A 24,683-nucleotide genomic window follows, 5' to 3' on the forward strand; every position below is an offset into this window, starting at 1 on the left:
CGCCCCTGACGTCAGGGCCTGGCCAGACCACGTGATGACAACACACCAGGCGGCAGGGCGGCCGGGGGCGTCCCCAGAGCAGTCTCAGACCCAGAGGCGCGAGATTTGCGGTGACGCGCGCTCCAGGAATGAATTCTTGCGTGTCATTTCGTGCTGGCAGATGAAGTGAGTTATGCGCTTGGAACTGGGATAGAGGATGGGGAGAGTGTGCAATGAGGAAGCGTAAGGTCTCACGTGTCGGCACCTGGACGTCCCTCACCTACAGGATCAACATTGTTTTAAGGACTCACTTCTGTAATAAGTATCACGGTGACACAAAGGCAGCAAAGCCCCGGTGCCTCTGCGTCGTAAACCTAAAATAAAGCTGGTGAAGCATTAACAGGGAACAACATAAGGCAGGCCAGATTTTTAGCTGTGAAAGGTTTAAATTTGAATTACAAACGTAATATACGGTGCTTGTAAAAAACTGGAAGAATTTTAGGGAAAGAAGAAACTAACCACTGAAATCCCATCTCATATTTTTGGGAAGCCGTGTTTCCTGTGTGTGGGCGATAGTAAAGTATGTTCCTAAACACTGAGCCTACTTCATTATCTCCATGTCCTTGTCATTTCCCTGGTCTGATTTATGTGTAGCATATATTTCCCTCAATCTGTCACTTATAACTTTGCTTCATTCTGCAGAAGTTTAAATTTTTCATGCAATCAAATCTATTATTGTTATTTGGCTTGGAATATACCCTCACACCAAGATTTTGAATATACCCCCTACATATTTTTCTAATTTTCTTATAGATTTAATTTTTATATTTAGGCCCTTAATTTATCTGAATTTTATTTTTGATATGTTGTGAATTACTTAAGTTCTTCCCAGTTGAGTAGTCAGTTGACCCAACAACATTTATTTATTATTAAGTCATCCTTTCCACACTGATTGGAAACTGCACCCTTATCACATTCTTATTTTCCACAAAAATGTGGGCCTCTCTACAATAGCTCTCTATTTGATAACTATTAGAGAAAGTTTCTCCTTGTTTTTTTAAAAATTTCTGTGACTATTTAATTACTCTTGTGATAAACTTAAAACTTGAATGTTCAAGACTAACTATGTGTTGGTAATTATTGAAGCTAGGTGATGGAAACATTAAGCTATTCCTCCAGTAGTGAATATACTTGAAAATTTATATACTAAAGAGGTTTTTTTTTTTTTTAAGGATAGAGTTGTGAAATCTCATTGTAAATTCTTTTAAGATTTTGGTCAGAAATGTACTCAGTTAATAGATTAATTGGGATAATGGACATATTTTTTAAATTGTCTTTCCATTCAGGACTTTTGTCAGTTGTTAAAAGAAAAAGGTAATCAGTTTATCCAGAAAAGTCAGGTTTATTCAGGAACAGCAGAGAAATTTCAACTTGGTACATGCAAATTGTGGCCAACCATAGGCAAGTCCAAAGAACAAAGGAGGGTAGCACCCTTTAATAGAGGAAAGGACCAAGTTGAGAGGGGTGGCTCTGAACAAAAGTTCACTGGAGAAGACCAAAAGTTTGGGGTTACAGTAGCTTTCTCATTGACTAGGTTGTTTCCAGGCCAGGAGAAAATCCTCTTCCTGCTGGGGTATGAAAAGTAAGTTTCAAGGGGTGGTGCATGAGCGAGAATTCTCCCCACTCCGTTTTGAATTAGGTTTTCTTTGTTCATTTTCACATTTCCCCCTTTAAGGCAAGGTCTTCCCTTGAAAACACTGCTCAAGTATCTGGTTATTTATCTATTTATTTATTAAACATTTTTGTCCATCTGTGTCCCTTGGTGCCAGGAAGGACCTTTCCCAGGATCCATGTCCCAGGCTGAGGGGCGACCAGGTGGTGATAGAAACCACAGACACCTCATTTAAGCAACAGAGAAGGTAGAGGGAGGGGCTCTCAGGCATCTTCCACTCTTAAATTAATATCTTGTCTATCGTAAGCATTGGAAATAATCTCAAAGCATTGAGCTAACATTCTATTTGGTGCATCACCTCTGCAGAGATTTAACAGGCAACAAGTACAAAGTTTAGACAGAAATATGCAAAACAGAATTAAAAGTAACATGACAAATCCAAGTCATATGATGGTTCCAAACCATAATTTTAGACCTGAAGGTAGCCAACTGAATAACTCAGAGGACCATGGAGAGTCAGGTGAGATCTGCTCTAACCAGTATGCTTGTTCTCTGACCTTGTATAACTGAGTCTCTACCTCTCCAGGGGAATTTACACAGGTGCAATAGATGGTTTTTGCTACTGCACAAACAACTCCTTGATCAGCAAAATAGGTAATCAAGAACTTTACCATTGTCCAAAATATCTTAACGAACTCGTCAAATGATTGTTGTAGGGCTGCTACTGCTTTGACTGTGGAAACAGCTAGCTCTCCTAATGTTAGGGAGAGATTTCTGATCATGTGCTCATTGGCACTTATTGTGACTCAAGGGAAAAAGGCTCTTGCTATGCAGACAAACTCAGAATCATGTATGCCTCTTGGAAGTTCCCTTTTAGGGTGGCCATGGAAGCTTAATGGGGTAGAGCAATGAAAGGACCAATGGGAGGCTTCTGATTTGTTATCAAATGTTAACAAATTAAAGCTGCTCTGGGAATGACCCAGGCCCAACCTGTCACCTGTTGTGTTGTCATCATATGGCCAGGGCAGGCCCTGATGTCAGGGGCAGTGAGTGGAAGGACTGCTGTTTAAATATCCCAGTAAGCACTGGTCTCCAATTCATCAGCTATCTAACATTCATGTGCCCATGGGAAATGCCATCTACTGTGGACAAAAATAAAACCAGGTGGAGCACAGACGACTGCAGCTAAGGTCTGGTTATTGATAGATCCATTAGCCAGAACTTCCTTATTGAACTTTTCAAGCCAGGGATCAGATGAATTGGAATGACCTTCTGTGAGGTACCATATTGTACTAAAGGGGGTCTTTGCTAAAAGACTTGCAAAGAGGAGTTAGCCCATTTGTATTTCCTTTGGGTATATGGGGACAGAACATATTTAAGGAAAAGAACATGAGGTTTGGGAGTGGGATGGGAAAATGTATAGTTGGCAAAGGTAGAGGTGTTTTGTTGAGCTAGGATGGTTATGACAGGAAAAGTTGAAACAAGGTATGGGAATACCTGGCCATGATAGCCAGTCTCATAGGTAACATGCAAAGGCTTATGGGTGTAATCAGTAGTGTCACTTGGGACTAAGAAGAGCTTGGCTCCAGGTAAGACTCAGGAGTCTTTGACATCAAGAACAGAGTTTCTGCTAACAATCCAGCAATCAAAAAGTTTTCCCCATTTTGCTATAGATTTGGAAATGTGAATAAGAGTATTGTCTTTCTAAGAAAGAGAGGGAGAAAATAAGGTAAGAAGCAACAGTGAGAAAAAGGTAAATAGACCTGATCCACTAATCTTGGGAAAGTTTTCTGCCTCAGCTGTAGGCTGCTTCAATTCTTAGTAAGGTCCCTTCCAGTCAGGGCGGAGGGAGTATTTCTAAAGGTGCCATTTCCAGTAGATGAAATCTCCAGGCTGCAGATGATTATGTGTCTGATGTTTTTTATTCCTGGGAGTGCACTGTGTAAAGATTCTTCTACTAAAGTGTGAGTATTCTCTAAGGATATGGTTAGACCTTTGCAAAATTGAAGTATATCCCCTTTTATCAGCTCTGGATCAAAGGAAGCAGGGCCGGGTGCATCGGGCATCCTGTGATTATCTCAAAAGGGAAGAGGTTATGACTTTTGAAAGAGGTGGACCTAAGATTCAGAAGAAGCAAATGCAGTGCTTTTGGCCAGGGTATTTGAAGGATTTCTCCAAATTTTGATAATTAGCTGCCATTAGTATGTTCAACTAGTTCTGAAGATTGAGGGTGGTAAGCACAGTAAAATGTTGTAAAACTGGCCAAACAGCACAAACTTATCAGAGTATCTGACCAGTGAAGTTAGGTCACTATGAAGTATGGTCACTATGAAGTTTGAAGGGGAGTGACTTTTTTCTAATATGTTAGCCACAGAGGAGTCAGTGGCGTGTTTATAAGGAGAGCATATTCTTCTTGAACTTACACAAATAACTAACTACATTATCATGAGGAAAATTACACAAGAGTTTCCAAATTCTGGAGGGATCAGGTAGGGAGAAAAGGAATCGTTTCATCTTTGTTCACAATTATTTTACCAAATTGTTGTAAGTCATAGATAGCTTAATAGAAAAAGTTTTCCTAAATCCAATTCAGTGGTATTACTTTACAGCTATCAGATACCTGAATTTTAGAATACTTGTCAGAATCCTTTCTATGAATTTCTCTGAAGATGAAATTCAAAAGCATCAGAGTAAAGCAATAACTGTCTATAAATGACAAAAGGCTTTAAAAAGCCCATTATTAAAGATTGATGAGAATTCATCATAACAGAATTAGCAAGGGGTTTGCTTATTTCTGTGACATACATTTTAAAATTACAACTGATAACATTGTATCAGAACATATCAGAATTTTAGGAATTTCGTATACTATTTGAAACACTATTAATATGTTATGTTAACATACACCTATACAAATATAAGGTAAAGAATGTTTAATATTCTTTTTGTTTTTTGTTGTTTTTTATTTTTATTCTTATTTAGTTTAGTATTATTTGACAAGCTTCCCATGTAATTAGTATATTATAAGCTTAATTAGTTTAACACCTGCCTTTTTATAAAGAGAGAGAACAAATCTTTTGAGATGTTTTAGGGGCCCTCTGGAAAATCCCAAAGTTAGTTCAAGGTCAAAAAGACTCCACCCAGAATTTGAATTTTGGGAAGTTTGTGAAAAATATCAAAAGACTTTAGGCACTTGACCAAATAGGATCACAGAAAATTATGAATTAAGACTTAATTATCCATTTAACCAAAGTGACAAAAAAGATTTTAAAGGCAAATACCGAAGGTTATATGGTTGCAGAAAGCCTTAGTTCTTTTTAACCGAAAAGATTTTTTTTTAAGTAATCAAGACCTGATCAACACAAAACACAGAATCTCTGTCTCCTGGTAGGTTACATTAAAAGTGAAGAAACTCTGTTTACAATTTCTTATTAAAAGCAGACCAGTGATCTAAGAAAACTGTCCTTTTATCAGAGAGACAAACTAAATTCTAATTCTGCACCAGTATATTTTTGATATTAAATACTTTTTTTTAGCTTAAATTCATTACAATCTTATCAAAAAGATTTGGGGAAGCCATTTTTAAGCACACATGCCATAAAAGTTATTACACCCCTACAAAACTCTTACCCATTTTCATCTACCTAAATCATTTGTTCCCGACAATTATGTTTAGATTACTCACAAAAACTTCATGAGACATTAGACAAAGTCAACCATATCTGAAGCAAATTTTCTGGCTAACAAATTTTGCAACAGAGATAAAATGAATTTATTTGACTAATCAGTCCAGGTAGAATAAAAGTTGTTACCTGCATTATATTTAATGCAATAACTCTGAAGACATGCCTGCTTTTTTATCAAACGACAAACTTCAACTTGACTTTATCAAAGACTATCTCAGATCATGTGAATTCAAAAAATATTCATGTCTATTTCATTTACGTAATTGCTTATATTTCTGTAAGACAATTAAACAGAAATTTATTTAATTAAATAAAATTTTAGAGTATCATGGCAATATTATCCAGAACTAGAAAACTATCACATAGATATATATATGTAGACATACGTAATATACACACACACAGAGATCTTACAAATTTTGTCTAAAATTTTTGCCATTTTTCAGATACAAAGCTCAAAATAATAGCTGGGTCCAAATTGTGTTTCTGGCCAATGTTCTAAGTTAAGTTTACCTGTTCAGAAGGACACATTTTTTTACTAAAGATATTTTAATTTGCATGCTGTAAGGGTCCTTTTAGAACTGGGTGTGGTGTAATTTTGTCTTTCAGGAACATCTGCATGCCAGTCAAAGAATGCATTCCATTGTCTCTAAGTTTAGGATCCTTTCTTTTAAGGGTGCCCATTAAGGTGGATTTATCTAAAATGAAGATTCCCCAGAATGGCCATCACAATTCCAAATTATCCAAAAGGTCATCCTTTTTTTTTTCCCAGAATGACACAAGATCCTGGCCCAGTGACCAGGTGGAAATTTTTTGCCTTTGGATTCCCTAAAATGTACTACATAAGGGGCCCTATTTTCCAACAGCTGTTCTAAAGCACTGAGAATCATGTGTTTTCCCTCATTTTGAACAGGATGGTGACTTAACCAAGAAGCTTCAACAAACAGAAACAGAACAGAACAAACAGAAACAGAAAACAAGTGTGCACAATAGAATTTGAGAGCTCAGAACACAGAGAGTGTAGAGAATCAGAAGTTTAGAAAACAAAATAGTATGCACCGGGAGGGTGATATCTTCTTAAAAACAGAGCCCAAAGAAAGTTGATCTTGATCAGAAGAAAAGAATTTGAATTCGAGAAGAGATTGAACTGATAGGAAGAAGACAATTTACAGAAGCAGAGAACAGAAGGGGCTCAAAAATGGGTACTGCATGTGGTTCCAGGGATTGTTAGTTCTTCAGGTTTATTTTTCCTTCAGATCCCACTTATGACACCAAGAAATGTCAACCATTAAAAGAAAAAGGTAAGCTGTTTAGCCAGCAAAGTCAAGTTTATTTGGGAAAACCAGAGGAATTGCAATTTGGAATATGCAAACTGTGGGGAACCATAGGTAAGTCAAAAGAACAAAGGAGGAAAGTGTCCTTTTATAGAAGAAAAAGACAAAGTTGGGAGGGATTATGTTGAACAAAAATTCATTGGAGGAGAGCAAGGGTTTGGGGTTGTGACTGCTTCTTCTTGGGTTGGTTGTTGTGGGTCAAGGAGAAAATCTTCCTTCCTCCTGCTGGGTATGTAAAGTAATGTGACAAGTGGTTCTTGAGTGAGAACTGTCCCTTAGTTGCTTACTGACCCTATTTTGAATTAGTTTGCCTTTGTTCATTTTTATACTATGATATCCGTCCTTATTCTATTTTTATTAAAATTTTAAAACATGCTTCTTCAAAAAGGTCTAAAACATTTCTTATTCTTTTTTGAGTTTTGGCAACCTTATGCTCATTTTATTAAAAAATTTTTATGTTTCCTTTTCTAGGGTGTTAAGTAGGTATAATTGAAATTACTTTTCCTTAAGTGTTTGGTATAATTCCCCTAAGGATACATCTGGACATAGTATTTCTAGGGGATGAGATTTGTTTCTGCATGATGTTGCCTGTATAGTTTATTTTGTGTTATTTGTCCTGTAATTTTTATTGATTGTATTAACTAATGGCTTATCTATTTATTGACTCTTTTAAATTCAATTTCTTCTTTGAAATTGTATTATCCTTACATCCTTTTTTAACAGCTTGAGATATAATTCACATATTCTATAACTAATCCATTTAAAGTCATAATTTGGTGCTTTTATTATATTCAGAGTTGTCAAACCACCACCACAATCCAGTTTTGGCCTTTTGTTACCCCCAAAAGAAACCCTGTACTCATTAGCCATCACTCCTTATCTTTTCCTAGCTTTTTACATTGGATGCTTATTTTATTCCTTCTTTATTAATCTGGATATTTTAAGAGTTTCTTCTTGGTCAGAATATGTTTTTGAACTATTTCTAGCTTGGAGATTTTTTGTAGGCTTTCTACAAAGCCTAATATATGGTTTCTTTTAGAGAATGTTCCATGACTATTTGAAAAGAAGCTATAATTTCTTTTTTCAGGGTATCAGATTTGGTGTGACTTTGGGACTACCTTAATAAGGATGTCATTTAAGATTTTATAATTTTCCACCTTTTTATGTATCATAGATTTCAAGAGATCAATATTTCTCACCTCTAGTATATGTCTATTTCATCTCCTTTTGTTATGGTTGATACTTCATTTTTTGATTCACAGATATTCATAACTCTGTTTATCTTTATGAAGTGGTCATAATTTTTTTCCAGGTCAAACTTGGCTGGTATTAACACCTAATATTTTATTGTTATAGTTTTTTAGTTGCAATGTCCTAAGGTACCTTTATGTATCCTTTTCTTTGCCACCTTTCTGAGTTACATTCTATTAGATGTGTCACTTGATAGCAGCAAAAAGTAATCTTTGCTTGGAGATATAATCAGATTTTTAATAGGGTAGTTTAACACATTTATATTTATTAGCAGGTCTATTAGGATTAATATTTTATCTCATGCTTCCATTTAATATCAAAGTATCTTTCACTATAGATTCATTTTACAATATATCTCATAACAGAAATTTTTATTTTTGTTCATTTAGTTCATGACTATATATTTATAGAATTCCTTTAGTCCTCCATTTCTTTAGAAAGTTTCTTTTAATGCCCAGAAAGGAACAGAAATGAAATCATTATAATTCTTCTACCTGTTAGGGGGCAGTTTATTTTCCTCAGTTCTTGTCCCTGCCACAATAAACAATTGAAGAGAAGAGACACAGTAGTGAAACAGAGTAAAAGTTTTATTTGGAGAGAGAAAGTGAGGGCATCCTCAGAGAGGAGGCCCCCTGAAAGGTTGGGGGTTCCCTCTTTTAAGAATTTTTCAAGAATGTGACAAAGGGCTAGGGGTTGTAAACTTGTGAAGTGATCTCAAGATGCTTCTCTCTGGTGAGAGACACTAAGTCTCTTCTCTTCTATTATCAGTCCTCTAGGTAATTCTGTAAAATTAACACAAGAAATTTACTGATCCAGTTCCTCCTCAGGATAGCATCTTCCCTCTGGGAACATATCCATCAAGATAGCCTGTCCTGCCCCCAAGTTATTGTCTGTTGTATGTATGTTGTATGTATGTACCCCAAGTTATGGACTGAGTTATTGTTTGCTAAAGAATATGTCAGGAATCTTACTTCCTAAATTTCTGGCTTTTAAAATACAATCTCAGCTTTAAGATGGACTCTTTCCTGTTCTTACTATACTGTTTATATCTGGGCATTTTTCATTATTGGCAGGAAAAGTTACCCATGGTGCTTGTCTCCTGCCCAGGTTGCAAATTACTTGATTAGGGGCTGGAGGAGGAAAAAACAGCATATAGGTTAAGCTAAAGAATAAGCTGGACCTTTTAGCAGGCTAAAGTAAATCTTACAATGGTGTGATCTAATTGACTTGAGATAAGATGACTGTAAGTTGTTGGGCAGAGTTTGGGAAAAAAGGGACCAATGCATGAAAAATAAATCTGCATTGATCCTCCCCCCCTTTTTTTGCTTAATACTAAACCATGCAAGTGTCAAGTGAAATTCTACAAGCAAAGAATCCCTGAGGAACTGTAAGCTGAACAATTTCCAGGGATGGAAATTATTCAGGAATAGGATATATATAATTTCTAATAAGACAGATTGGAGTGTTCTCATTAAACACCCAATAGAGACCCCAGAAAGGTCATGCCTTAGGAGTCCATCTAAAGTATCTCTAGAGTAAAAGGTATTATAGACTAGTGATTTCCAATATAGTTGCTACTAGCCACATGGCTGTTGTGTACTTGAAATGTGTCTAGGGTAGCTAAGGAACTGAATTTGTAGTTTTACTTAACTTTAGTTCATTTAAATAATTTATATTGAAACTTCAATAGTTAAATGTGGCTATATGCTACTGGTTTGGACAATGGCCAGCTTCATGCAGCTTAATAAAAATAAGTTTCAGCCTTTTGCCATTGAGTATGATGTTAGCTGTGAGTTTATCATACATGGCCTCTATTGAGGTACATACCCTCCATACCCATTTTGTTGAGAGTTTTTATCATGAATGGATGTTGAATTTTGTCAAATGCTTTTACAGCATCTGTTGAGGTGATTATGTGGTTTTTATCCTTCTTTTTGTTAATGGAGTGTGTGATACTGATTGATTTATAAATATTATATCATCCTTGCATCCCTGGAATAAGTACCACTTGGTCATGATGTATTTTTGAATTTGGTTTGCTAATATTTTGTTGAGGATTTTTGCATCTATGTTAATCAGGGATATGGGTCTGTAATTTTCTTTTTTTGTGTGTGGTGTCTTTGGTTTTCGAGTTAGAGTGCTGCTGCCTCATAGAATGAGTTTGGAAGTATTCCCTCCTCTTCTCTTCTACTTTTTGGAATGCTTTAAGAAGGATGGGGATTAGCTCTTTAAATATTTGGTAGAATTCAGCTGTGAAGCCATGTGGTCCTGAAGTTTTGTTTCTTGGGAGTTTTTCAATTACCAATTCAATTTCATTGCTGGTAACTGGTCTGTTCAGACTTTCTATTTCTTCCTGGGTCAGTCTTGGAAGTTTGTATTTTTCTAGGAAGTTGTCCATTTCTTCTAGGTTGTCTAATTTATTGGCATATAATTTTTCATAGTATTCTCTAATAATTCTTTGTATTTTTGTGGTATCCATTGTGACTATTCCTTCTTCATTTCTATTTTATTTATGTGCATACTCTCTCTTTTTTTCTTGATAAGTATGGCTAGGGGTTTATCTATTTTGTTTATTTTCTCAAAGAACCAACTCTCAGTTTTGTTGATTTTTTTTTCTATTGTTTTATTCTTCTCTATTTCATTTATTTCTGTTCTGATCTTTATTATGTCCCTCCTTTTACTGACTTTGGGTTTCATTTGTTCTTCTTTTTTTAGTTTCTTTAGTTCTGAATTTAGACTGTTTATTTGGTATTGTTCCTGTTCCTTGAGGTAGGCCTGTATTGCTATTTACTGCCCATTTAAAACCACTTTTGCTGTGTCCCACAAATTTTGGACTGCTGTATTATTAATTTTTCTTCATGTATTGCCTGATTTCTGTTTTGTTCATTAATCCATTGACTTTTTAGAAGCATGTTGTTTAGCTTCCATGTGTTTGGGGCTTTTTTTTTTCTTTATGTAATTTATTGCTCATTTCATACCATTGTGGTCTGAGTAGTGGCTTGATACAATTTCAATCTTTTTAAATTTATTGAGGCTCTTTTTTTGGTCTAGTATGTGATCTGTTCTGGAGAACATTCCATGTACGCTTGAAGAAAATGTATCCTGCTGCTTTTGGTGGGTGGAATGTTCTGTAGATATCTGTTAAGTCCTTCTGATCTAATGTATTGTTCAGTGCCTCTATTTCCTTATTTATTTTCTTCTGTGTGGTTGATGTGCATTGATGTGAGTGGTGTGTTAAAGTCTCCTAAAATGAAGGAGTTGCAATCTATTCCCCCCTTCAATTCTGCTAATATTTGTTTTACATATTTAGGGGTTCCTCTGTTGGGTGCATAGATATTTAAAATGGTTTTATCCTCTTGTTGGACTGATCCTTTTATCATTATGTATTGTCCTTTGTCTCTCATTTTTTTCTTTGTTTTGAAGTCCATTTTGTCAGATATAAGTACTGCAACTCCTGCTTTTTTCTCCCTATTATTTGCATGAAGTATCTTTTTCCACCCTTTTACTTTTAGTCTATAAATGTCTTTGGATCTGAAATGAGTCTCTTGTAGGCAACATATAGATGGATCTTGTTTCTTTATCCATTCTGCCACTCTGTGTCTTTTGATTGTTGCATTCAGTCCATTTACATTTAATGTAATTATTGATAGGTATGTACGTATTGCCATTTTGTTTCCTGGTTGTTTTTATAGTTCCTCTTCCTCTCTCTTTTTTTTCCTCTCTTATCCTCTTCTCTTGTTATTTGATGGTTTTATTTAGTGTTGTGATTGGATATTTCATTTTAATTTTGTGTGTATTATAGGCTTTAGGTTTGTGTTCACCAAAAGGTTCAGGATAGCTTCCTGACTATGTAACAGTCTATTAAGTTGATGATTGCTCTCTTTCAAACACAATCTAAAGTACTTCTTCTCTTTTTTCCTCCTCCTCCATACTTTATGTATTAGATGTCATAATCTGTACTTTTTTGTGTATCCTTTGACTGATTTTGTGTATAGCTGGTTTTACTAGTTTTGTTTTAACTTTGTAGTTGCTTATTAATTGGTCTACTAACTTTACTGTTCGTTTATTTTCACTGGTGAAAACTATTTAGGCTTAGGAACATTTCCCTCTACAGAAGGCCCGTTAACATATCCTGCAATGCTGGTTTAGTGGTTGTAAATTCCTTCAGCCTTCGTTTATCTGGGAAATGTTTAATCTCTCCTTCAAATTTGAATGATAATCTTGCTGGGTAGAGGATTCTTGGTTGAAGGTCCTTCTGTTTCACTACATAAAATATTTCATGCTACTCCTTTCTGGCCTGTAAATTTTCTGCTGAGAAGTCTGCTGATAGCCTAATGGGGTTTCCCTTATAAGTAATCTTTTTTCTTTCTCTGGCTGTTTTCAATACTCTTTGCTTATCCTTAATATTTGTCATTTTAATTATTTTGCGTCTTGGTGGTGTCTTCCTGGGGTTCCTTTTGTTAGGGGTTCTCTGTGCTTCCATGAACTGAATGTCTATTTCCTTCCCCAGACTGAGGAACTTTTCAACAATTAGTTCCTCAAAGAGACTTTCTATCCCTTTGTCTCTCTCTTCTCCTTTTGGTACCCCTATTACACAAATACTGGTTTGTTTGGAGTTGTCATACAGCTCTCTTAGCATCCTCTCGCTTATATTCTTTTTTCTCTCCTCAGCTTTGTTGTTTTCCTGTTCTCTAATTTCCATCCCATTGATTGTCTCCTCTACTTGCAGCAATCTATAATTCATCGCCTCCATTGTACATTTCATTTCAGTTATTGTATTCTTCAGTTCTGAGTAACTCTTTTTCAGCTCTTCTGTCCCTTTTTTGAAGTCCTTCCTGAGCTCTTCAATACTCTTCCATAGATCAACAAGCATATTTATGACTGTTACCTTGAAATCTTTATCAAGAAGATTGGTGATCTCCATTTCATTTAGCCTTCTTTCTGGTGTCTTATCCTGCAGTTTTGTTTAGAACATATTCCTCTGCCTCCTCATTTTGTCAGGGTTTGTGTGTGTCTTCCTTTGTATTTGATGGATCTTCTATGCTTCCTGGTCTACAGAGTAAAGGCTTTATGAAGAAAGTGTCCTGTGGTGCCCAGAAGCTCAAGACTCTTTACTCTCCAGTGCCTGGTTCTCCTTTGAGGTAGAGTCCCAGTTGCCCAATGGGTAGGGCTGCCTTTCTGTCTGCTGGCTATGGTCTATCTCGGTCCCCCATGGTCAACAGTTTGCCTCAGCTGGCTTTTTATAATCAGAGCAGTGGCTTCTACTGGGATCATTGTGGGTAGGGTCACCCTCTGCCTTCCCTGCAGCAATGGTGATGGCAAGGCTACTGGGTTAACAGGGTGTGTGGGTCAGTCTCCCTGCTCTGGGACAGGTGGATGGTACAGCAAGTCTGGTAGCAGTGGTGCAGCATGGTGTGCCATCACGTGGGGCATCGGAGGCAGTGAGTCTCAGGGGTGCTCTTGCTGAGCAATAGCAAGTGCATGCCACCAGGCTTGGCTGCCAGCAGTGAGGAAGGAGCACTTCGAGCTGGTTCCTGCAGGTGCCTCTCCAATTGGGCTGAGACAGGGCCAAGAAAGATGGGAGAGCCTCCCTCTCCCTGTCAGGCAGCAAAGCTGATGCTGCTCGGCCAAGTAGGCAGGCATGCTAGCGGTATGCAGGGGAGCACCTTGGGGCTGAGCTACCAGCAAGGGAGAGGGAGCATCTGGGGCTCCCAAGAGTGTCTGACCTCTTGCACTGAGGGAGGGCTGGGGAAGTACCATTCATCTGCACACCTCCACTTTCTCCTGTGGAGAGAGTACCGTCTAACCCACTCCCCTCTAGAACCCCTCCCACTGCTGGCAAATATTTCAGCTGCAGGCCTCTCTTTTTGGTCTCAGCAGGACTGGCGGAGCATGTCCCTGGTGTCCAGCCCTGCAATCACCAGAACCCAGTGCAATGTGGTCTCATGTTCCCAGAGCAGATCTCCAGGGCCAGGTGTGCAGAGTTCCTGAGTGCCTATCCCCTCCCCACTCTGTTCCTCTTCCTCCCGTCTGTGGGCTGGGATGGGGGAAGGGCTTGGGTCCCATGTGATTGCAGCTCTGCCACTTTATCCTTTTCTGTGTGGTCTTCTCTTTTTTGCCAGGTGTAGATGGTCTGTTCTGCACGTTTAGTTGTATTTGCTGTAGTTGCTTCATTGTTGCATTTGAGGGAGGAGGTTCATACCTTGATTTCCTACTCCACTATCTTTTTTACCCCTCAATAAAAGATAAGTCTTGAAGAGATAAAATTGAAATGCAAATGATTGCTTGCTGGAACAAATCCCATTACTCTTTAAAAGAAGAAAACAAAATCTAGATGTTCAACAATATAACATTCCCATGATTCAGAATGTCCAGGAACTAATAAAAAAATTGCTAGATATGGCAAGAAGCAGAAAAATGTAAACCATAACTAAGAGTTAAATCAGTCAATAGAAATACTTCCAGAAATGACAAAGATGGAATTAGTAGACAAGGATGTTTAAAGTAGTTATTGCAAATATGCTCAAAGATTTTAAAGAAAACCATGAGAGAAAAATGAAAGGTTAAAAAAAAATAGAACCTTTAGGGATGGAGAAGCACCTGAAATGAAAAATTCACTGGATATGTATAACAACTAATTGTATATTGCAGAAAGAAAATTTGTGAGCTTGATGACAAAACAATAGAACCCATTAAAAAGTACACAGAAAAATCATGGGGAAAAAAATTAACAAACCCTCAGTTAGGGGATATTATCAAAAAGTCTAACATAGATATAACTGGAGTCCTAAAAGGAGAAAAGAGATAAAGACAGAGAAAAACCATTACAGAGATAATTTCTTTGAAGAAAGATTTCCCAACTTGATGGAAACCATGATCCCATGCCCAGAAAATACCCAATGAATCCCAAGCAGAAAAATCATGAAGAAAATCATACCAAGGCTCATCATAATCACATGGCAAATAAGGAGAACATCTTAAAAGCAGCAGCAAAAGGATGACAACTTTTTATAGAGACAAAGATAAGGATATAACAGACCTGTAACTGGGAATTATGGAAGGCAGAAAATCCTGGAATCTCTTTAAAGTGCTGACAGTGTAGAAGTTAACCTAGAATCTATATCCAGTGAAAATTTCCTTCTATAAACAAAATTTCATTATCATCAAAAAGGCCAACATCACAATAGCAATTTTTAGTGCCTGGGACTGGGCTACGCGCTTTACATACATGGACTCAGTTGATCCCATTACAACCCTGAGTTAAATATCATTATAAGCATTACTTTATCAATGAGAAATCTAAAGCTTAGGTACATTAAGTATCTTGGGCAAGGTTAGAGAGGACTAATCAAAGAAGTCAGGATGTGTTCATTCAGCTACTCACTGAAATATTCTCTGAGCAATTTAGTGTCAGGCATGTTTTGGAGTCCAGATCACTACAGTTAGAGTTCAGACATGGCTTCTTTTCTGTAGTTTCCTGTCTCATTAGTGAGACAGATAATTACCAAATGAATGATTGACATAACTTCAGGTAGTAACAAGTGTCATGAAAATAGAAGGCCTGGGGGTTGGTGATCAAAACTAACCAAAAGGGAGTGGACTAGCTTTGGTCTGGAGAAAGCTCTCCGAGGAGGAGACATCTGAACTGAGACATAGAGAATAAAGCTTGGTGACAGACAAGACACTCAGCATGCCTGTGAATGGGAGTACAGGGCACGAGGGAAGCGTGGAAGATGGAAAAGGGGGGAGACAAAGGCTTCGTAAACTAAAATAGGGTTTCCTTGGTATAAAGAACCAGGTTTCAAAGCAAACTGAATTATTGGGTAAAGCCTGAATTATTTTCAATTGCCCTGGTAAATGTCCCTTTCCCTGTTTATTATAATGAGAAAAGCCACATGCAAGTGAGATCCTGTCACATATGTGGTCTCATTGCCCTGCTTTAGGGGAAAGCCTGAACATGAGTCTGTAAAGGGTGTTATCATGCACAGAAATTTGTTTTATATATGAGTTATACTGGGTCTGGATGCTAGAGATTTTGTAGGTTCTACACTGTATGTCATTTTCCCCACTGCCTTTATTCAAACCAAGTTAGATAATAAATCAGGTAGAAGAGTGTCAAGCATTTACAACAGCCACTGAAGTTACTGTACTTACATGTGCCAGACTTTATACATACTTCATGTAGTTAATTTCCTATTTAATTCTCTCAGCAGTCTTATGGGTTACTACTACTGTTTTACAGATAAGAAACTTGAGACATTTGCAAAGTACCATATATAAGATGATAGTGGCAGAGCCATGACTCGAATCCAGAATCCTTGGACACCGAAGCACAGACTCATTGCTACCACACTGCCTTTGCCTTTTCACACAAACATGAATTGTTTTCTAGTCTAGTTTCTCAGCCTCCAAGGCACTGTCTAGAAAGATGGCTCTGGTTAGGCCAGATTCTTCTAACCCGATTTACGGAGAGCCCACCTGGACTCGCCGAGTAATTCTACACCATCTGCCCTGCCAGGCACATTTCCTTCAGAACCTCATTAATCACGGAGTTCTACTTTTTATTTATGGGCTTACGCAAAGGTCAGTTTATGAGGTTTAATTATTTAGCATTTGACTAGTAGGAAAGGATGTTTCCTTTAGAGTGCTCAAAAAAAAAAAAGTGCTGGCTGCCTGGGTGTTAATCCAGGGAATGATCTCTCTCAAATTATTGTTCTACTCTCTTGTCAAGAGAAAGTTAACAGCCAGTTACATCCTGCAGAGAATGTTTTACCTTGATTTGTTAAGTTTTATCTAGCTCTAGAACTCTGGAAGTTTACTGCTCTTGGAAAAATTAGGGCCAAACTTAATATAAATTAGTAAGCAAATGGCCATTTTGATTCAAATTTTGAGGACTGCTTTGGCATCTGTAATGTTAATATCTAAATTAGGACTTTAAGCTTGTTTTACTACCTAACAAAGCTTTGTCTGCAACCTTTCTGGTGGACAGTTCTAACACTGTGTTTCCAGATTCAAAAGGTAGTCTTTATCTATAACTTCCATTTTCAGTAAATTGGTCTAATATATAATCAAGAGTATTAGTGTCTGTACATGGATAATCATTGCAACATTATTTGCCACAAAAAAAAAAAACAGGAAAAAAATTCTAGACATGGCCAACAGGACAATTTAAAATATGATGGTATATCCTTATAAAGCAGTCATTAAAAATGAAAATGCTTGTCAGAGATGGGAAAATGTGGGCCGTATGTGCAAAGTTTATAGGACAGTATGAATAGCAATCCAGTTTTTGTATATATGGGAGCAAAACAGGCGATGTCTGACAGGCTGATAGGGACGAACTTCCTGTCTTTTCTGGCAGTCCGAACTGGCCGCTGAGACCCTGGGCTCTGGAGGCGGCCCAGCTGGGCTTGAATCTCGGTTGCACCTCCCTCGTACGAACTGTGTGTCCTTGACAAGTCATGCAGGAAATGAAATGAGTGAATTTATGTAAAACCCTTAGTACAGTGCAACTATTATCATCATTCTCATTATAAAATGGCAATAAAAGTGCAAATGTCTTTAATATCACAGAGGCAGTGTGTAATAATAGTGCAAAAAATCCCACAGGGCCTGGAGTAAGAAAAACTGGGTCTGAGCTCAAGCTTACCAGTGGCAAGTTCTTGGGTGAGTCCCATCCTCTCTGAGCCTGAACTCAAGGCTCCAGTGAAGAAAATGCTCTTTCACCGTCTCAGAGATGTCGTAGGGTTCAAATGAGATGTTTGTCAGAGAGCTGCATGAACCGCGATGCACTCTGGAGAATATGTGTTATTAGAGCATTGGTTCCGTAATATTCCCAATTACAAATTATTTTGCCTAGCTTTGGCTCTAATTCTAAAGTGATCCTTTCAGGCATGAGTAAGTAAACTGTTAGGTAACAAGAGTTTAATCTAGATTTAGACTAATAAATCAACATTTCCAAAGATACTGTGAGGAAGCAAAATGTCACTTGAAAAACTTCAAATTAGTGTCCTGCTGACTCTGCTGGGTGATTCGGAGAATACAATAAAGAAATAAAACATTTCAGTTCCCGGAAGACACGTACATTACAGTTCTGTGTGAACAACTCACAACTATGTGACCCTTGACAAAGCAACTTTATATTTTGTCATATTTCAAATGAGGAGGCTGGCTTAACGAGGTCTGAGGTCCCTTTAAGCAATAAAGTCGTGATATATAGGCCAAGATTAACTCTAACAAATGGGACACCTTACTTGGTAATTTAGAGCGAATACTTTACCTATAGTAACTTTTACCTATTATAATCTTGTTGGAGTTCAGAATTAGAACAACAGCCTTTTGGAAGAGAGACCACCCAACAAGTATCACCTCCCCTCTGGCCATCTCACTGCCACTCCCCTGCAATGACTAAGAGTCCACCTGGGTGAAGGGAGGGAAGCCATGCTAAAGCATTCAGAGACAAGACCATCTCATTTAATTTTATGAAGCTGTCCCAATCTTGACAAAAATAGCTACACACAAAAACAGAACTCATTTAGTATATAAAAGTAAAATTCCAAAAATATTATTCATGACTTAGTTGAAAGGGGAAAAAATAAATTCAACAGCCAGCCACAGCATTTGCTATCACATATGTGATTAAAAAGGGAAAAAAACAGTAAAAATAGGACTAGGGAGATTGTTTTCTTAACATGATAAACAGTAGCTCAAATCATCAGCCCAAATTATACTTAATGTAAAACACCAAAGATATTCCCATGAAGTCATGCATAAAACAAACATACTCTGTTTCTGCCTTTTATTTAGCATTATTTTAGAAGCTTCTGCAATTTTAATTTAGAAGTCTCTGAAATAAGAGCCTCTAATATTGGAAAAGAAATAAAATTATTTGGAGGCAATATAAGTATATGAAACATCAAAGAATCAACTGACATGTTAGATTTACTAAATGCTCTAAATGGCTATTTAAAATATAGTTAAATTAAGAGCTCTCATGTCATTAACAAATGAGAATGCAATGAAGAAATAACATTTGTAATAAAAGCACTACATGTAAAAAGTGAACATAAAATAACTTTTTCTCATTTTAGGTTGGAGAAGGACTTTCTAATTAGAAATGAAGTAACTCTTTGGTTTGACTACCAAAAAAAAAAAAAAAGACGACACCAGTCTATGTTATTTTGTTATAGCAGCCTGAGCAGACTGAGACAAAAGATATGAGAATGTTATAAGTAACTATGCTCATAAATCTGACAACTTAGTTGAAATGGACAATTTCCTTGAAAGACAAATGCCAAAATTTTTTCAAGAAGAATATAATTCTATGTCTGTTTGAAAAAAGTGAAATCAGATAAAAATCTTCCAATAAGAAGTTCAAATGGCATCACTGGTGAATTCCACGCAACATTTTAGGAAGAAATTTTATGAACTCTACTCACATTCTCTCCATGGTATTGAAGAGGAGGGGAAACTCATTTTATGAGGTCAATATTACACTTATCAGACAAGGACATTAAAAGCAAAGTACAGATTAATATCCATCGTGAACACTGAGGCAAAAATATTCAACAAAATACTAGCAAAATAATCCAGCAATATTCTGGGAATGCAAGGCTGTTACCACCATTGAAAACCAATGTAATTCACCATATTAACATCATGAGGATATCATGAATGATCGTTTCAATGTTGGGAAAAATCTAAAAAAATCCGACATCTGTTCATGATTAAGAACACTCAGAAAACTAGGAGTAAAAGGGAATGTCCTCAGCCGTCCACAAAATATGGATAAATGCCATCCACAAATATCCTACAACTAACATACTTAATGGTAAAAGACTGAATGCTTGCCCCCTAACACTGGTGATAAGGCCAAGCTGTCTCTGACCTCCCCACTCCCTTCACCATCATACTGGAAGGTCTTATCAGTGCAGGACAAAAAGAAAAGGTACTGGAAAGGAAAACCGGCGAGACTGTAAAGAAATAAAACATTTACATGACTAAGTAGAAAACTTAAAAAAAATTTATGTAAGTGAATTTGGCCACAATACAAGGTAAATTAAAAAAATCAGTTTCTAGATGTTAGCAATGAACTGGATATTGAAAATTTTTATAGTACCAGTTACAACAGCACACACAAAAGAACATTTACTAACAATATATGTGCAAGATCTGTATGCTGAAAACTAAAAATACTGATCAAAGAAATCAAAGATCTACATAAATGGAGCAATATGCTACATTCGTGGATTGGGAGACATTAGATTTCCACTCTCATAGCTACGCTTACCATGGTGGTGAGCATTTCGTAATGTATATAATAGTTGAATTACTATGTTGTACATCTGAAAGTAATACTCTGTGTATCAACTATATACTGCAATAAAAAGAGAAGGTAAAAAAAAAGTTCACTCTCCCTGAAGTGGTCTATGCACTCAGTGCAGTTTTCATCAGAATCCAAGACGGTATTTTTGTTTTGGCTGTCAAGAGGCTGATCCTAAAATGTACATGGAACACTTACAGTAATCCAGGCAGTGTAGTATGGCTAAAAGCTCACTAACATACATATACAAGTATACATCTACACTAACAGTATAATTCAGAAACAGACCAACACTGTGTCAAATGATTATCTTCCACAAAGGTACAAAGAACATGAACCTCAATTTATTTGTATGGTGCATATATAACTTTCATATGAGCCACATGTTAAAACAAACTGAAATGGATCACAGACCTAAATTTAGTAAAAACTTTTATTAAACTTCTAAAACAAAAAATCATTGTCACCTTGTTAGGCACGTTTCTTAGATATGATAATCCATTTAAGAAAAAGTTGATAAAGGGACTTAGTGAAAATTAAGAACTGCTTTCGAAAAGCTCTGTTAAGAGAATTGAAAGAAAAGTTCAGACTGGGAGGAAGTATCTATAAAACATATGACCAATAAAGATCTTGTGTCCAGATTACAGAAACTAGTATCTCACTAGATAGATGGAAACACAAATTGGGTTACCATTTTTTACTTTTCAAACTGACAAAGATAAAACATGGGATTATTGTATATTAGTGCGAAGATATGGGTAAGCCCATGTATTTGTGATGTAACTTCCAATTTTAGAAGGGAATTCTGACAGTATATATCAAATCTTGAATATATCTGTATCCTTTAATACAGTAATGGCATTCTAGGAATGTATCTTAGGAATCTTACACACCAAGACTGACATGTTCACAACTGTACTACTTCTTGCTAAAATGAAACCAGGTGTCAGTCTTGACAACAGCGACTGGTTACAATGGCACATCCACAAACACGAAGCTATGCAGACAAGGAACCTTGCTTATGGAATCTGATATGGGAACTGCTCTCAAGATGTAAGTGGAGAAATAGGACATTACAACTGCATACAGATTCCATCTTCTATTTTAAAAAGAATAAAATAAATACAAATGTGAATGGGAGTTTTCTCTGCAGGATGAGATGGCTGGTGGGATATTTTTTTCTTTGTACTTTCTGAAAAACATGTACTGAGAACACTGAAATTACTTTTTAGAAGGAATTTAGGCATTCCAGCTAAATCAGGATAAATATGCAGCATGAAATCCCTGGTCTCCTTGTAGAGGGGAAAGCTACCATAATGGCACCTGGGATCTGATTTTGCAAAGGGCTGGGCAGACTGTATAATTTATTGTTGCAAGTGCAGCTCAAAGCTCTTCTCCAGTTTTTCATTTATGCTGCTCCCGCAGTAAGGGATGACCACGACAGACATCATGGCTGACATTTGGTCACCACTTTGCTGGGTGCTCAAGCACTCACTCCAGGGTCACGTAGAATCACGGATTTCTTTGGGCGTAAGTACACTTTGGACTTCCATTTATTTGGTTCCCGGTTTAGTTTTTCATAATGAAGCTCTTTCAGTACAGAAGCAACTCCCTTGTGTCTGCAGTCTGAAAAACATCTGGTAAATACTGTTCAAGACTTAACCATTGCCCTCTAGTGGAGAGTCCGCAGATAACTTGTTGCTGTTCAGGCATTACTAATCAACTTAAGCATACAACATTAAAATAGACAAGTGCTAGCTTCTCCCCTTATGCCAGCTTATTTTTGCCAACTTCCTTTTGGAAGAAACTAAATTCCGTAGTGCCTTCTTTGACATGTACTAAGGAGGGCCTTTTCATATGTATAATAAACTTTAAGCCTATAAGGTGGGTGGTTTCTTCTTTGTAGAGATGACAGGTTACAAAGTCCAATACTGCTGTGCAATAAAACGTCGAGACAAACTTTTCTATAAACCCATGTCTTCAGCATTTGAGTACACCCCGAGACTTTGTAAATTCATTAAATATTTGATTTATACTAGAGTTATGCTTTGATCTCATGCATAACTACACAATGAGGCAAGGCCAGTTTCCAAGGATTTGGGGGGAGGCGGGGAGATGAGGGGTGTATAAAAACCTGTCAACTATAAAGCACACAGCCTTAACTATAAACCATCTGAACAGATAAAGATGCCTGAAACAGAACTGCTCTCAGATACTAAATTGACCTGATTCTTGATCACCTCACATACCTACTTCTCTTTTCCTTTTTGGCTTTGTCTTCCAGAAATGCACATTACTATCTTCATTTGAATTTATGTGTGATGCAGGAAAGATGCTGAAGCAGGGTTCCCTAAGAAGGCAATGATTTACAGGGCACTGAAAACATTTTCATCAGTACTATTTTGCTTTCATATTTAATTTTCTAAGAATAGACAATTGTGTTGAAACCACAATGTTGTTCAATGCAAAACATTCATAAGATTGTGTATCAATACTTCAAAAAAAAGAACAATTACTTGCATAACTGTTACACACTAAAAGCTCTATTTTTGTATTTCTAAGTTTTATGAATATCGGTAACCAGATAATTCTCACACTTAAGGCTTAAAAAATTCTCAGTTAATTTAAGGAAAAATGAAGTGTCAATGCATTTTTTTTTATTCCAAAGACTGAGAGCTTCACAGAAGAAAGCTTAGTATCCAGTAGTTATATAAACATGTTTACAAAGATACTTATACAATAACTATTACCCAGCCACTAAATAAGGATCAAAGGAGGTAACAGTTGTAATTTTTCCTGTCATAATTTTAAAAAGTTAAGACAGAAGGGATAGAGTATGTATGTTTGTAGGTGTCAGCAGAATACAAGCAACTTGACAAGACTAAGTTTATTCTAATTTTTATTAATAAAAAGATTAACCATGACCATATAAGGTGAGTGGCTGGGTTTATAGTTTGCTACACCAATTAAATCAAACTTGATACTTGAGAATATTTTTACAATAAGGTATAATAGCGTTCCATTATAGAGGCATTTTAATTTTAATGATTTCTTATATATAAAAAACTAACCCTTAGTATCACAGATGAGAATAATCACAGCTACTGCTGAACAAAAAGGAATCTCCAAGATCTGTCCTGGTGGTGTTAGCCCAAGACCTGCCACCCAAAGTTCAGGAAAACAATCTCCTAAAAACATCTGGAAAATTAGAGACAGAGTATCAGTGTCTGACACTGTGGCAGGGGAATATCTCACTTCCAGGTCAAGGGTGAAGATAAATAACACAAACTGCAAACACATTCTAGATCCCCAAGTGTGGAAAAGTGCCACTAATTTCAGAATTACCACATATAATCAATATGTGTAAGTACAAATTCAGATTTGTTACGTCCAAAGATACAGTAATTTTATTACATAAAATTTCTCCTGTGTGCTAAAAATGTTAACTTACAAGACACCGTGTTTGTATAAATGTAGGGGGAATTATGATTGAATTGTTTATTCATTTTTCGCTGATGAGAACAGAAAAGGTAGTGGCCATGTAAGCCGCACTCAAGTCCTCTGAACCTCAGGGCTCTCGTATTCCCGCCCAACCACAACACACCAACTGTTCTCAACTATAAATGCCTATGCAATTCATCTTTGAAAAATAAAGTCCATTTTTTTCTCCATAAAAGCTTCTGTAAGGTTGACAAAGGTACATTCTACCTACTAAAAATAGCGGTACTCTTCATCTTTGGATAAGGTATCACCACTTAGGGAAACTGCAGCCATATACAGATACTAAACTTTTATTTGAGGCAGCTGTTGGAGTCCATTAAGCACTTTTTTAACATGTACCTTTAAAGTTTGTCTTTAATATTAATAGCTTTGGAAAACCAAAAATAGAGGAAAAACATCTATGGCAAAGTACATTTCATTCAGCTTTGATAGCAATAAAATACAAAATAAAGTATTTAGTGCACTGTCAATTTCTGTAAATCGCTTGTAGATAATTTTGTGTTTTATGATCGAATGACAAAAAGATTTTAACTTGTTAAAAAAGTTTAAGTCTTTGACTTAGTATTTATACTTAGTTAAGGCAAATATCAAATTAAGCACTGTAAAAAGTCTAAAAATGAAGTTCTACAAATCTGGTTCTCATTTACAACAATTTCATTTAACAGATAATGAGTTGTGTAGATACAATGTATCCAATACCCTTGTAACTACAGTAAAAAAAAAACCTCTAGTAGCATTTGTAGATTGTGAAATCCTTAGTAATACCAATATATATTCAAAACATGTTCATACAGAACCAATACCTCTCCCTCCATGTAAAAAATAATTAACAAAAATACCAACAAAACAATGGAAACTCATTTCATTTCACTGCATCCAAAGGTATGACACAAAATATTGGCTTAAAGAGGTAGATGAAAAAGAAAAAGAAAACCAGA

At 36.6% G+C, this 24,683-nt stretch overlaps 1 long non-coding RNA gene across 3 annotated transcripts; it reads left to right on the plus strand.

The window, feature by feature from the left end:
- Positions 1-140: 140 nt before the first annotated feature.
- On the plus strand, positions 141-19,091 carry LOC118914248 (uncharacterized). Of its 3 annotated transcripts, none has more exons than XR_005025536.2 (4): positions 141-301; positions 1,813-1,898; positions 13,800-13,896; positions 19,013-19,091. It is a non-coding gene; the product is annotated as an uncharacterized LOC118914248 (long non-coding RNA). The 3 variants fall into 3 exon arrangements; XR_008999480.1 differs by having other exon boundaries at positions 13,803-13,896; XR_008999476.1 differs by lacking the exon at positions 1,813-1,898 and having other exon boundaries at positions 141-294.
- The last annotated feature ends 5,592 nt before the right edge of the window (positions 19,092-24,683 follow it).

Source organism: Manis pentadactyla, chromosome 1 (assembly GCF_030020395.1).
Source record: "Manis pentadactyla isolate mManPen7 chromosome 1, mManPen7.hap1, whole genome shotgun sequence".
Classification (NCBI taxonomy): Eukaryota; Metazoa; Chordata; class Mammalia; order Pholidota; family Manidae; genus Manis; species Manis pentadactyla.